We start from the raw sequence: 16,163 nt of genomic DNA, 5'->3' as shown, positions 1-16,163 counted from the left end.
TTATCTTTAATTCAAGACATTGTAGATAAGTATAATGATACGATTCACACCTCAACGAAAATTAAACCATCAGATACATTTACAAAATTAAAATATGAAAAAGAGATTAATGCCAGAAAGCCTAAGTTCAAAGTTGGTGATATTGTAAGAATATACAGGTGGAAATCTCATTTTGAAAAAGGTTATACCAAGCGATGGACAAATTAACTTTTAAAAATTGTTGATGTCGTCGGCACAGTTCCTTGGACTTACAAATTATGTGATTTAAAGGGGGAAGAGATTTTAGGTTCATTTTATTCACAGGAATTACAAGAGACAAAGACAAATTGAAAAAAAACCTTTGGACTTACAAATTATGTGATTTAAAGGGGAAGAGATTTTAGGTTCATTTTATTCACAGGAATTACAAAAGACAAAGATAAATTGAAAAAATCTTTTTTGACTCCACCCCTTTTTAACTCCGCCCCTTTTTGACTCTGCCCACACAAGCCCCACCCACGTAAACCCCACCCACAAAAGCCACATCCACACAAGCCCCACCCATGCAAACCCACCCATGCAAACCCCACTCACAAAAGCCACATCCACACAAGTCCCACCCACGCAAACCCCACCCACGCAAACCCCACCCACATAAGCCACATCCACCTCCATCATGTCCACATAATTAGTGATTAGTTTATTTGTTCCCCATACACAACATATTTATTTGATTAAAAAAACATTGCTCCACCCACACAATCCACATCCACACAAACCCCATACACACAAGCTCCACCCACACAAGCCCCACCCACCCACGCAAGCCCCACCCACACAAGCCCCATCCACACAAGCCCCACCCACCCACACAAGCCTCGCCCCCCTGTGCGCCCCCACCCTTGACCCACCACCCCCTCCTCCCACCCCCCCACCCTTCCCCACACTCACATGCGGAGGGGAGAGGAATGAGGGGGGTAGTGGGTCATTGGGGGAGCGCACCTACCCCCCAACCCTAACCCTCCCCCAACCCCCCCTCCCCTTTACATCTCCTTTATTCTTTTTTGTAATTCAAAATCAGATAATTTTACACAAAGCATATATAATTAAACAAGGTTAAAAACATTGAACAAAATCTTCTTTCGCAGCAGTCTGATGGTTTGTGATTTTGAAACTCGGTCAACATATTCTGTTCAAAACAAAGAGGGAAGAACAATTAGGGTATATAAAGATGATTATATCATGATATCTATCTATAATTCCAGCAATCTGTGTGTGTGTGTGTGTCTGTCTGTCTGTCTGTCTGTCTGACTGCGACCGCCGTTTCTTGACGACCGCCAGTCCGATCGGATTGAAACTTGCCAGGAATATTGCCGGGGCCCCGCAGATGTGCCTTTTCGAGGTTTGATATCGATCGGACAAGCGGTTCCCAAGTTACAGCCATTTATCTGTCGGCCAATGACAAGACACGGTGCTATGACGTCACGAATGACGTCACAATTAATGTTTGTTTATTTATTTATTTATTATTATTTCTTTTGCACGATTGAAACTTGCCAGGAATATTGCTGGGGACCCGTGGATGTGCCTTTTCAAGGTTTGATATTAATCGGACGAGCGGTTCCCAAGTTACGGGCATTTTTCTGTCGACCAATATCTGCGAGAGAGATAAGAGGGGGACAGGAGAGGGGGGGATGAGAGTGGGAGCGAGAGAGGAGGAGGGAGAGAGGAAGGGCGAGACAAAGGGGGAGCGAGGTGGGCAAGAGAGGGGGGGGCGAGAGAGAGGGGCGAGAGAGGAGGGGGAGAGTGGGGGGGGGCGAGACTATGGGAGAGAGAGGGGGGCGAGAGAGAGAGGGAGCAATTCTTCAACACAATTCTTCTTCGTTTGATATGACTTCACAATTGACACTGGGAACCTGAGTATGTTTCCCAAGTTATGGCCATTTATGATACGGTTGGTCCAATCTAATTGAAATAATGCCCCTAACCAGTCGTCGTTTACGCACCTACGGGCCCGTACTAGTAACAAATAAATTTGCAAAATTAATGTTTGAATTCTGAAATATATAATTATATATATATATACACACACACATCATGATGCGGTCTTCATGTTAAAATATGTCCTCGCTTATTTGCCCTCTCAGTTGGCATTAACTCATATTTGGCAGCCCCAAAGATCCTTCCTCATCAGGCCATTTGTTTTTTGGACCAGTCTGTATGGGCCAATCAGATCAGGTCAGGTATGGGAGCATGCGCCGGAGCAGCGCGTAAGATCGCACGGCCAAATCCCACTTATACGACATGTCCCAAGTTTATTGCACAACAAATTTCAAAATTTTCTTCAATGAGTTGAGGTTAACCCTGATCAATAATTCAACATTTTTATTTCGGCATTGCATTGCGTACAATTAATGATACTAAGACCATAATTTATTTTAGCTGAGAGGTACGTTGAATTAGCCTTGAAAAAAAAGCTTGGAAAAAATGATGAAATAAATAATTGCCTGCAGCCTGAATTTGAGCCGGTGTGCTTACAAATTCCTGGGCCAATTTTAACTCCCAGTCCGTCACTGACTATATGTCAGGGGTTGAATGATGTTTATTCTTCAGCATGTATTGTATTGCGCGTTGTAAATCGAAATAAGCATCGTTCAACTTATATCCATGTTGTGTCACAAGGTGAAGACATAACATTCACAAACGTGGATATAAAGGAGAGCATTGCATATTTTGCAAGAGTTTGCATTTGGCTATTTATTTCCATCCTGTATGAAAAATAATTGTAATGGATACTCAATATACTGAAAAGTAGATGTTTGGTGTAAATAATGTACAGACTGAGGGTATGGACAGATTAACTTGATGTTACTAAATAAGGAATTCCCTTGAATGTGTAAACAAATGCACACAAGAATCTCTCTGTCGGTGAGGAGCAAGATGAGAAAGAGATACAAACATCTTCCAGACCTGTCCATTGATTTATCATCGCATGTCCTTTGAGGCTGATGATGGCCGTTCACCTGTGACATGCAAACCACTTGGGAACCTGAATATGTGTATGGAGGAGGAGCTGTTGCGCAGCCAACAACAGCACTGTGAAATAGCAAACAGTGTAATCTGGTGTCAAGGAGTGTACAAGACAAGACTTGCAGTTTAAGCAGGAATTTATAATTTGTTCAGGCTGCCAGCAATAACTCACCTCCCTTTTGCACAAGACATCGTGGGATCTTTCCACCAACGAATGTGAGCCAACGGGTCCTTCCAGCTTAACGTCCTTTCGAAGGACAGCAGACACACTGATGCATCGCCCTGCATACAAAACACCATGGTGAAAGTTTATTGCTCGATCAAGATTCGAACCCAGGTTAGACAGCTTACAGTTAGCATGCATACATTGAGGCTATCCTGCCAGCCTATTGATTCAATATTTAAATGTATAGCCTGCAATGCTTACGTGACATTGTTCAAAAGTTACATCATATTTTTAGTTTCAACTTTATTGGGACCATCTACACTCTTTCCTCGAAAAGAAACAAAAAAAAAAAAACAAGTAGTTGCTGTTGATGCGATTTACTGATGTGACATCATGGGACACACAGGAGCTGCAAACATCTTCCAGAAATAAATGCTGAATAATTACATGTCCATGTCATTGTGACCAAGGGGCTGACCGGATGGCCTAGGGGTATGCAAACTTGCCTCTAAGCTGTCTAAACTGGGTTTGATTCCCATCCCAGTTATAAACTGTCATCCTAGTGTTTCATCAGCAGGGTAATTCCTCAATGTGTGTGCAGTCCTTCAGATAGACATTGAACGGGCGTCCCGTCTGCCAGCATTGGTTGGTGGACGCTAAAGATCCCACAGTGTCCTTCACGAAGAGTAGATGAGCTATTGTCGGCACCCTGAAGAAATTACAAATTCCTGTCCTAACCTACAGAGGGCATTGCATAAGCAGCACAGCTATGCCCTCAGCCAATGATGCCACCCTGCTGCCTTGTGCTGCATATTAATGAATAAGATTGTGACCAAATCATGTGATGTTGCGTTGTGACAAATGTTTTCACATTGAGATTCAACGTGGAAGTCACAAACTCAATACTAGCTTTGTCCACATCCAGCATCAATCAATGCATTACACTGTCATCACATTGACTACATGAGAAATCAAATCTGAGCTCAAAGAATGATTTGCCACACCTGAATCAGCTCCTATTCCAGCTCATCGAGGGGTTGTAGCTGTTTTGGTAAGGTTTGAACATGCCAATCGATGATACCTCAGATTTGATCAATTGGATTTAAATATGGTGAAATGATAGGCCATTAACTTTGGCATTGAGAAGGGTTCTTGTTCGAATGGCCCTGTGAGGAGGAGCATTATCGTGCATCAAGATGATTCCTGGACCATGTTTTTGAAGGGTAGGCAACACATGTTTCTCTAAATCTCTACATTAATCTGCTGTTTTGCTTTCTCTGAATAATTTATGAAACTGCCATAAGATTTCCATGGATATGGATCAAGTTGGTGCAAAAGGTTTCAGCAATACCACCCCACATCCTGATACTTCCATGTCGAAAAGTTGTGGTTTCCCAGACACAGATTGAGGCATATTCTCAATTCATCTTCTGTAGACCCGTGCATGGGAATCATGCCTTTCAAGGAGAAACCTGGATTAGTCACTGAACACAAAACTTGCCCATCGCATGCCTGTCCATCAGACATGCCGATTTGTCCACTGCAAACGTGCTTGGATGTGTCACAGTGCAAGTCTTGGATCCACAACAGGATGGCTAGCAAATCCTTGCATCACGAAGATGCCTCAAGATGCTGTTGACACTTGTCCTGAGAGGTCGAGGGAGTGGGCTTGTAGTACTCTGGGCATTTCAAAACCGATTGTGTCGATGGGTCATGTGAATGTATGGGTCCTGTGTGGCAGTCGTTATTCTGGGACATACACTGCTTGGCATATATTTTGTTGATTCTGTGCATTGATAACGGCTTCTGGCTTATAAGTTAAATGGCTAATAGAAGACCGTGCTTGAATGTGTCAAATGATTTTCATTCCTGTCATTTTCTGAAACACGTGGCATTGTAATGGATTGTTGAAGAATCAGAATTTCTTGATGACCCACACGCTGTTGTCTTGCGAAAGATTGCTTCAACCTTGATCAAAATACTTCACATCATCTCGAAAAACTATGGGTGCATGCGTTGCACATGCTAAATGATTATTGCATGAGGCAACTATAACGGCATTCGGTAGAGTTTATACCTCAGCCAGGCTGAACAGTTCACGATTTTTAGCCCACTGTTAGGCCGGATCTGCATTCGGACCTGAACCAAAATCTAATCGGCTTGTTCTTGTCACCGACCCAACTCCATCCATCAAATGTTTTCATAACCCGTCCACAACTTTTTGAGATATCGTGCTTTATATCGTTTTTTGGCCCATCTCTCAATTGTGAAGAATCACTGAAAAAGAAGAAAACTTTAATCCTCATATCCGGATCCAGATGGTCACCAAAATCGAATCGATTCGTCCTTGTCACACACTAAACCTGTCCACCCAGTTTCATCCGAATCCATCAACATTTTGAGATATCCTGCTCACAAACAAACAGACAAACAAACAGCGGTGAATACATAACCTCCATCTACCTTCGGTGGTGGAGGTAATTACGTTACTTGGAAACTTTCACTTGGCTGTTCTGCACATCCCTCGTGCCAAAAAGCCACTTGCAAAGAAGGCTTGTATCACCCAACAATATATTTAGAGGCTCCAAGGCTCTTGGGGTAGATTTCAGGCATTCACATTTGTAAAGAGAAAGCAAAATCTTTACTATAAGAGAGCCATTACTCTGTGTGTTGCCATTTTTCTCAGAGATTGCTGAACGGATCTTCGTCAAACCTTCAGGGTTCGTCATTGAGTGCTTGGGACTGTTTTAGACCAAAAAAGAAAAAATTGAAAAATTTGAAAAAGAAAGTTCGATTTATTTATTCTTTTTAGAATTTTTTTTGTTTTTTAGGATTTTTTTTTTATCACTCAATAGTGCCGAGACCTTTTTGATTAATGACAGTTATATTCAAGTATACATACATGTAAATAGGTACAAAACAATTACCAGACATTTAAATACAAATAAATCTCTTCCAGAAGCAGTCGAAGTTGGCGGTACATCTTTTTCCTGAACGGCCCCATATTTATAAATAGGGCGCAAAATTAGCCCCAAAAAATCAATGGTACATTCACGAGCATCCATTCGACGAACAACATCTAATTCCACTTCTAAGGTAACACTTTTACAACATGCCTCTTCGCAAATAATCTACAGGGTGTTTACAAACTCCTGTTACCCCCTCCACAGAACATGATAAGTGAATATAATGAATACACATGTATTTTATAGTCATAGAAAACAAAATAGTAACACTAGCATGAACAAACACATGTATGTGTGTGTATGTATGTATGTATGTATGTATGTATATATATATATATATATATATACATATATATATATATATACATATATATATATATATATATATACATATATATACATATATATATATATATATATATATATATGTATATATATATATATATATATATGTATATATATATATATATGTATATATATATATATATATATATATATATATATATATGTATATATATATATATATATATATATATATATATATATATATATATATACATATATATATATATATATATATATATATATACATATATATACAAACAAACATGACAATAGTGACCGAAGCTTTTCATGCTGCACTCCTCAGGGTAAAAATCGCATCAAGTGAAGAAGGAAGTGAAGACGCGTGCTTAAAACAGGTCTCAATAAGGTAGACGCTGATTGGTTCAACTGTAATGATGTCACGGTAATCCGAATGCCCATTGGTCGGCTCATCATTTTCACCTCGAGCTCCCATTGGCTGGACCAGAGTTCGTCGATGATTGACGTTTGCAACCACATCCTGGAGAGAGGGGGGATGGGTTTCCCCAAAGGTCCATTCACCATTTGTTACCGTACTTCCCTTGATCTTTCCATGCTGAAAGAGACAGAGATCGTATAAATTCCTTTTGACGACATAATGTTGGATCGGTGGTGAGGATGAAGGTTGCTTCCAACATACGTAAATGAAACGAGCTCCGACCTCGGCTCAATATCCTGAACATATCTGCATTGTACTGGTCTGCACAGATGGGGTTGGCAACCAGGTGCTGTGCAATGACAGATGAAGCAGGTACAGTGGCCGGTGGTTGCTGGATATTTCTCCATGCTCGAACTGGTTGTGTTCCAACCCTCACAATCTTTCCTCGAATCACCAAGGGGACGTGTTGTTTTGATCCGATCAGCCAATCTTAGTGTTGTGTGGCCCACGTACCGAGCTTCACATCGGCACTTAAACTCATAAATAACATTGCTGGTTTGTGAGTTGGGTAGCACATCCTTGTTTACTGATGTCAGCAAATGGCGAGAGGTTGAGATTACTCGGGGTTGCACAGCCGGAAACGTGTTGGACACAATATGTTTGATTTGTACTTCAAGCCTTCATGATGATTGCCCTTTCCAGGGCATCCTGATATAGACTGGACATTTGTCTGGACCAATCTTCCGATCTTTTGTCGTGTTTAGAAACTTGTGTATGTATCTCTTAACTACATGCTCAGGATAACCATTCTCACCGAGTATATTCATGATGTTGTCAATTTCAGCAGGAAGATTACAAGGTGAGCAAATCCTCTGTGCTCTGTTAACCAGGATATTGATCAAGGCAATTTTATTTCTCGTGGAGCTGTAGGAGTCCCAGCGAGTATACTGCCCTGTGAAGATCGGCTTCCGGAAGACGGATGTTGTGAAACCAAGGTTGGATCTATCAACCAACGCATCTAAAAACGGTAACGTGTTTGACGATTCCAGCTCTGTGGTAAACTTTTATGTTTATTCCAGCTCCGTGGTAAACCAGGTAAACTCCGTGGTAAACTTTTATGGATGTTTATTCTGGATGAGATCCGTCGCTTAAATCGCACACAGTCAGCGCTACGTCACGTCCGACGCAATGCCTGGAACGAAGCACGTGGTTTCATGTCGCTGTGTGACACGATCTGGTTTTGTAGATACATTGCAGCGATTGACCAACGTGCAGAGAAGGCGGCGCAGAAGAAATGTGATCGTACAATCGACTGCCTGAAGGAGAAACGATTCGGTTCCCTGATCAAAGACTCATCCCAGCATGTACTCAATAAATCGGACTCTAATCTGTCTGACATGGAAAGGTTTGCGTTGGCGCACGGTTTTAACTTTGGCATTCCCAACCAGAATATCAAGAGGGAAGACATTTTTGCTGAGTTTGAACTCCTGTATGCTCAACTATCAATGCATCAGGCTGTGTCAAACGAAGCAGACCAGGCGCTGAGGGCAAGGCTATCGGACCTCATGCAAGCGTACTGTGGAATCCCGAATGACGTCACGGATGTTCTCTTGGCAATACAAGGATTGAGGAGGAATGCTGCCTTCACATCTGCAAACCGGATAAAGGCCCCGGAGTGGTAATCATGAATAAGATTGATTACATCGACAAGATGATGGACATTCTGAAGGACGAAACCAAATTTAAATATCTGGGCGGTGTAACGGAACACGATTGCCACCTCAGGTGGAAGGTCAGATCGTCAAACGACTGTTGCAGCTTCTCAAACGTGGAGAACTATCAAATGAGGTGTACAACAGAATTAAACCTGTTGGAGCCCAACATCCAAGAATGTACGGCCTGCCGAAGATTCACAAGGAGAATATCCCTCCAAGACCAATACTGTCCATGGTGCGATCGGCACAACATGAACTTGCCAAGTGGTTGGGAGAGATCCTGCAACCAGTCTTGGATTCACTTTCTCATTTCGTGGTTAAGGATTCCTTCACATTTGCAGAATCAATTCGAGCTAAAACACCGACAAGTGGGCACAACATCATGGCATCCTTTGATATTAAAAGTTTGTTCACGAATGTACCATTGACGGAGACGATTGAGATATGCACACGTTTGCTGTATCACACCGATCTGGAACAACCGATGATCTCGGAACACGTCTTCGTGGAATTAATGAACACAGCAACAAGGGAGGTGCAATTCTGTTTTAACAACATGATGTATGTTCAAATGGGACAGTGTGGCCATGGGTTCTCCATTAGGCCCAGCTCTTGCAAATATCTTTGTAGGCTATCATGAAATGTCGAAACTGACTGGTCGGCAAGGGGTCGATTCGCCCATCGTATACTATCTGTATGTTGATGACATTTTTGCTTTGTTTGAGTCTCGGACGAGATGTGACAATTTCCAGGCATGGCTCAACACTCTCCATCCAGCGCTGAAGTTTACCACGGAGCTGGAATCGTCAAACACGTTACCGTTTTTGGACGTGTTGGTTGATAGATCCAACCTTGGTTTCACAACATCCGTCTACTGGAAACCCACTTTCACAGGGCAGTATACTCGCTGGGATTCCTACAGCTCCACGAGAAACAAAATTGCCTTGATCAATATCCTGGTTAACCGAGCACAGAGGATTTGTTAACCTTGTAATCTTCCTGCTGAAATTGACAAAACTCGGTGAGAATGGTTATCCTGAGCATGTAGTTAAGAGATACATACACAAGTTTCTAAACACGACAAGAGATCGGAAGATTGGTCCAGACAAATGTCCAGTCCATATCAGGATGCCCTGGAAAGGGCAATCATCACGAAGGCTTGAAGTACAAATCAAACATATTGTGTCCAACACGTTTCTGGCTGTGCAACCCCGAATAATCTTTACCTCTCACCGTTTGCTGACATCAGTCAACAAGGATGTGCTACCCACCTCACAAACCAGCAATGTTATTTATGAGTTTAAGTGCCGATGTGAAGCTCGGGACATGGGCCACACAACACTAAGATTGGCTGATCGGATCAAACAACACGTCCCCTTGGTGATTCGAAGAAAGATTGGGAGGGTTAGAACACAATCAGTGCGAGCATGTAGAAATATCCAGCAACCACCGGCTACTGTACCTGCTTCATCTGTCATTGCACAGCACCTGGTTGCCAACCCTATCTGTGCAGACCAGTACAACGCAGATATGTTGAGGATGTTGAGCCGAGGTCGGAGCTCGTTTCATTTACGTATGTTGGAAGCAACCTTCATCCTCACCACCGATCCCATATTATGTCGTCAAAAGGAATTTGTACGATCTCTGTCTCTTTCAGCATTGAAAGATCAAGGGAAGTACGGTAACAAATGGTGAATGGACGTTTGAGGAAACCCATCCCCCCTCTCTCCAGGATGTGGTTGCAAACATCAATCATCGACGAACTCACCTCCAGCCAATGGTAGCTTGAGGTGAAGATGATGAGCTGACCAATGGGCGTTCGGATTAACCGTGACGTCATTACGGTTGAAACAATCAGCGTCTACCTTATTGAGACCTGCGTATAAAGCAGACACCTTCAATTCCTTCTTCAATTGCTGCAATTTTTACCCTTAAGAGTGCAGCACGAAAAGCTTCAGTCACTATTATGTCGTGTTTGTTTGTGTCCGTATTAAAGTTCTGTAGTACCAAACATCTGTTTACATATATATGTGTATATATATATATATATATATATATATATATATATATATATATATATATATATATATGTGTGTATATATATATATGTGTGTATATATATATATATATATATATATATATATATATATATATATATATATATATATATATATATATACATATACGAGGTGTGTTCAAAAAGTATCCAACCTTAATTTTTCGTGCTTAAACTAATGAAGCTCGGGAGGCGTGGTTTGGTGCACGTATGTAGACGATCCTAATCCGTATGCGTGAATATTTTCCCGCCTGCAGAAGCTGTCAGTCGCCGACAGACCGCCGATGAGTGAGGAAGTGTAAGTGAGTGCCGTCGGATTTTCGTTTTTGACAAAATGACGGATCACTGTGGTCTCATCGCCAGTGATCACTGTGTTGAAGAAGTTGGGATCGCTGTTCAGTCTCCAGCATGTCCTGTGCGATCTCCAAACAGAGTTACTTCTGCTCGATCATCAGCAGCTTTGGCACGAACTTCGCTGAGATTCTCCTTAAGCCCAAATCCTCAGTCACAATGGAATGAACGGATCCAATGCTGACACCCACCTCATCTGCAAGTTCTCTGATCGTGATTTGACGATCCTGCATCAGCAGGGTCCTCACTTGGTCAATGACGATCTCATTTCGGGATGTTGAGGGCCTACCAGAACGTGCTTCACTTTCCACTGATCATGTGCGACCAGCTTTGAAGCGGTTGTACCACTCTTTTATCTGTGTGGTGCCCATTGCTTCGTTCCCAAAGGCCTGTTGAATCTTGCGGATCGTTTCCACTTGGGAATCGTCAGGCGTTACACAAAATTTGATGCAGTAGCGTTGTTCAAGTTTTTCTGTCATTTTAATGACGTCACTTCTTTAATGTTATCAAAACTTGTCCATAACGTATTCGACGTGTGCTAGCGTTTTAGACAAATTTTTCATACGTCGGCATACGCTGGCTAAATCGTCAAGGTGTGACAGGGCCTTCAGAGAGGGGATCTATCCTTTACGCTTCTCAATGCATCACATTTAAGATCCCATTAGACATGGGGATGGAGCTAATCTGAACATGCATTTAGGAAATAACTGTCTGAGGACCTGGATGTGTGAATGCATTCATCAGACCGGATTCTGAAATCCATAACAATATATATTTCTATATGTGTGTATGTGTGTATATATATATATATATATATATATATATATATATATATATATATATATATATATATATATATATATATATATATATATATATATATATATATATATATATAAAGCCTGGTGTTGGCACAGTGGTTAGGGCAGGTCCTGAGTCCTGGTCCAAAAGGTCCTGAGTTCAAGCCACTAAATTAATACACCAGGGGGTTGACTCAGCCTGTCATCCTTCCGAGGTTGGCGAAATGAGTACCAGTGTACTGGGCCGGTGTATACCCCGGTTAAAATAGGTGTATCATATCCCTGTGTCGTAAGAGGCGACCAGGGTTGCGTCAGGAAGGGCATCCGGCATAAAACATGTGCCAAATCACTATGCGGATCATACGGATGATCCACTGTGGCGACCCCTAAAGGGAGCAGCCGAAAGAAGAAGAAGAAGATATATATATGTGTATATATATATATATATATATATATATATATATATATATATATATATATATATATATATATATACTCACACACGCACACACAGGGTGGCCTGAAAGTCACTTTACCCCTTCCCAGTGAAGCATTGTTCTTGATCTCTTTAAATATACAGGTTTTATTGAACAGTACTTACAATAATTAATTTGTTATTGTATCTGTATGTGCTCCATCATTCTTCTGAGTCAGTGTTTCTGCATACCATAGAGGGCGAGGGGCGAGGGCAGATGGGAAGGGACGGAGGGAAGTGCGAGAAATTTATCAGGGTTTAAAGTAACTTTCGGGCTACCCTGTATATATATATATATATATATATATATATATATATATATATATATATATATATATATATATATATATATATATATATATATATATATATGTATATGTATATATATATATATGTATATGTATATGTATATATATGTATATGTATATATATATATATATATATATGTATATGTATATGTATATATATATGTATATGTATATATATATATATATATATACATATACATATACATATATATATATATATATATATATATATATATATTTATATATATATTTATATATGTATATGTATACATATATATATATATATATATATATATATTTATATATATATATATATATACACACACATAGATAATAATGCTGTCTTCTCCCCCCTTCCCCCTCGTGCTGCCTTCTCCCCACCTTGCGCCACCTTCTCCCCCCCTTCCCCCTCGTGCTGCCTTCTGCCCACCTTGCGCCACCTTCTCCCCCCCTCGCGCCACCTTCCCCTTGCGCCGCCTTCTCTCCCCCCTCGTGCCACCTTCTCGTGCCGCCCCCCCCCCCTTGCTCTGCTTTCCATTCCCTTCTTTCACACTATCCTCCACCATACAACTCTCCGGAGGTCGAGGAGAGGAAAGAGTGTCAAGGAATGTGCCAATTGACCAAATGAAAGCTTTTTCTTTTTATTTTATTTTTTTCTTTTGTGCAGTCGGAACTGCTGCTCGGATCAATACGGTTTTCATAAAACAATGAATCGCCAAATCAAGGCAGGATAGCCGAGAAGTACACATGCTCGCTCTTAGCTCTCACCTGGGTTCCTATTCCGTCTCAGCTATAAACTGTCATCCTGGTGTTTCACAGGCAGGGTGATTCATCATTGTGTGTGCGGTCTCTTGGATGTACCTTCAGCTGGGCGTCACATCTGGAGGAATCCCCCTCCTCCTCTCCCTCCCTTCACTCCCCTCCCCTCACTCCCCACTTCCTCTCTCACCCTTCTGCCCCTCTCACCCGTCTCTTATCCTTCTGCCCCTCTCACCCCTTCCTTTTCTCTCCCACCTCTATCCCCTCTCTCTCTCCCCTCCCACCCCTATCCCTCTCTCTCCCACCCTTCTGCCCCTCTCACCCCTCTCTTACCCTTCTGCCCCTCTCACCCGTCTCTTATCCTTCTGCCCCTCTCACCCCTTCCTTTTCTCTCCCACCTCTATCCCCTCTCTCTCTCCCCTCCCACCCCTATCCCTCTCTCTCCCACCCCTATCCCTCTCTCTCCCACCCCTATCCCTCTCTCTCCCACCCCATCCCTCTCTCTCTCCCACCCCTATCCCTCTCTCTCTCCCACCCCTATCCCTCTCTCTCCCACCCCTATCGCTATCCCTCTCTCTACCACCCCTATCGCTATCCCTCTCTCTCCCTCCCCTATCCATATCCCTCTCTTTCCCACCCCAATCCCTCTCTCTCCCACCCCTATCCCTCTCTCTCACCTGCCCCTTATCCCTCTCTCTCACCTGCCCCTATCCCTCTCTCTCACCTGCCCCTATCCCTCTCTCTCTCTCCCGCCCCTATCCCTCTCTCTCCCGCCCCTATCCCCTCTCTCTCTCTCCCGCCCCTATCCCTCTCTCTCTCTCCCGCCCCTATCCCCTCTCTCTCTCTCTCCCACCCCTATCCCTCTCTCTCCCACCCCTATCCCTCTCTCTCCCACCCCTATCCCTCTCTCTCCCACCCCTATCCCTCTCTCTCCCACCCCTATCCCTCTCTCTCCCACCCCTATCCCTCTCTCTCACCTGCCCCTTATCCCTCTCTCTCACCTGCCCCTATCCCTCTCTCTCACCTGCCCCTATCCCTCTCTCTCTCTCCCGCCCCTATCCCTCTCTCTCCCGCCCCTATCCCCTCTCTCTCTCTCCACCCCTATCCCCTCTCTCTCTCTCCCACCCCTATCCCCTCTCGCTCTCTCTCTCCCACCCCTATCCCCTCTCTCTCTCTCCCACCCCTATCCCCTCTCTCTCTCTCCACCCCTATCCCTCTCTCTCCCACCCCTATCCCTCTCTCTCCCACCCCTATCCCTCTCTCTCCCACCCCTATCCCTCTCACCTGCCCCTTATCCCTCTCTCTCACCTGCCCCTATCCCTCTCTCTCACCTGCCCCTATCCCTCTCTCTCTCTCCGCCCCTATCCCTCTCTCTCCCGCCCCTATCCCCTCTCTCTCTCTCCCGCCCCTATCCCCTCTCTCTCTCTCCCACCCCTATCCCCTCTCTCTCTCTCCCACCCCTATCCCCTCTCTCTCTCCCATGCCTATCCCTCTCTCTCTCCCACCCCTATCCCTCTCTCTCTCCCGCCCTATCCCTCTCTCTCCCCGCCCTATCCCTCCCTCTCTCTCTCTCTCTCTCTCTCTCTCTCTCTCTCTCTCTCTCTCTCTCTCTCTCTCTCTCTCTCTCTCTCTCTCTCTCTCTCTCTCTCTCTCTCTCTCTCTCTCTCTCTCTCTCTCTCTCTCTCTCTCTCTCTCTCTCTCTCTCTCTCTCTCTCTCTCTCTCTCTCTCTCTCTCTCTCTCTCTCTCTCTCTCTCTTTCTCTCTCTCTCTCTCTCTCTCTCTCTCTCTCTCCTGCCCCATCCCTCTCTTTAATATTCCCGTCAGTGAAGCGACGGATTGTATTTGCTCGTCTATACTATAGGAGAGATGTGTGTTTGTCTCTCTGTTTGTGTCACCATTTTCTTCAGAGATGTCCAAACGGATCTTTGTCAAACTTTCAGAGGTTCACCAGTGAGTGCCGGGGAGTGTTTTTTCGCAACAAAAAATTAAAAAAAAGTTTTTTGAAAATTTTGAAAAAAAAACAGTTGGATTGTTTTTTTTTTATTGCTCTGTAGTGCCTGAGCTTTTGTCGTATATCAAAGGTAATATTAAATGATCCCTAACCACATTCCTTAATGGGTGTAGGGAAGTGTTTTAGGGCCCCACAACCAAATAGAAAATAACAAAATTTGATTTCTTCAAAATGCCAACAGGATTAGAACAGCACCAGGCAATGCCAGGTACCCCTGCTAGTATTTCATGTAGTATGTGCTTGTCAAAACTGAGAATAATACACTTGTTCAATGTAAAAGCACTCAGACAACAAAATGGTAAGTAAAGGAACAATTATTGGCAATAACCTTCCCATTTGAAGATATAGATAGAGGTATCGCTGGGGTTAGGGATACATGGGGTTCCAACTCATCTCAAGGTACGAAGACTATTGTTACTTTTAAAGAAACTCACATACAATGTATTGACAAAATGCAAAGTTAGCAGATATTTCAAGAAGTGGGAGATGATTATAAGATACATCTTGTGATAGTTTGTGCCAGTTAACCTTGAGCCATGTGTGTCACCAGGAGTACGACTGCATGTCTGTTTATAACAATTATTGCGACATTACCACCAATTGCGGTGAATTTATGCAAATAAATATGAGGGGCATTAAAAAAAATTGTTCCTGGAATGAGACAATTATCTGGAACATGGCAAGGCTTAAACAATTTTCTTCAATTATATAATTGTATATTTTAATACGAAATATCACATTGTTCTGCATTTCATGCATCTACCTTAACATTATAATTCACATGTGATGGTGTTTGGCATCAAAC

The 16,163-nt window shown here is 42.8% G+C and overlaps 1 long non-coding RNA gene across 2 annotated transcripts in view; it reads right to left on the bottom strand.

Moving 5' to 3' along the window:
- Positions 1 to 1,026: 1,026 nt before the first annotated feature.
- The window catches only part of LOC147018361 (uncharacterized), a 28,308-nt gene continuing 13,171 nt past the window's right edge, over positions 1,027 to 16,163 (bottom strand). For both annotated transcript variants that reach the window (XR_015062795.1, XR_015062794.1), the window contains exons 2-4: positions 3,182 to 3,291; positions 2,950 to 3,075; positions 1,027 to 1,168 (exon numbers count right to left, since the gene is read on the bottom strand). This is a non-coding gene — a long non-coding RNA (uncharacterized LOC147018361). The remainder of the gene's footprint in view (positions 1,169 to 2,949; positions 3,076 to 3,181; positions 3,292 to 16,163) is intronic.

Source organism: Eptatretus burgeri, chromosome 10 (genome assembly GCF_056783735.1).
Source record: "Eptatretus burgeri isolate ZD-2024b chromosome 10, Ebu_testis_v1, whole genome shotgun sequence".
Lineage (NCBI taxonomy): Eukaryota > Metazoa > Chordata > Myxini > Myxiniformes > Myxinidae > Eptatretus > Eptatretus burgeri.
Note: the sequence above shows the minus strand (reverse complement) of the source record. Positions and strands in the feature narration are given on the sequence as shown.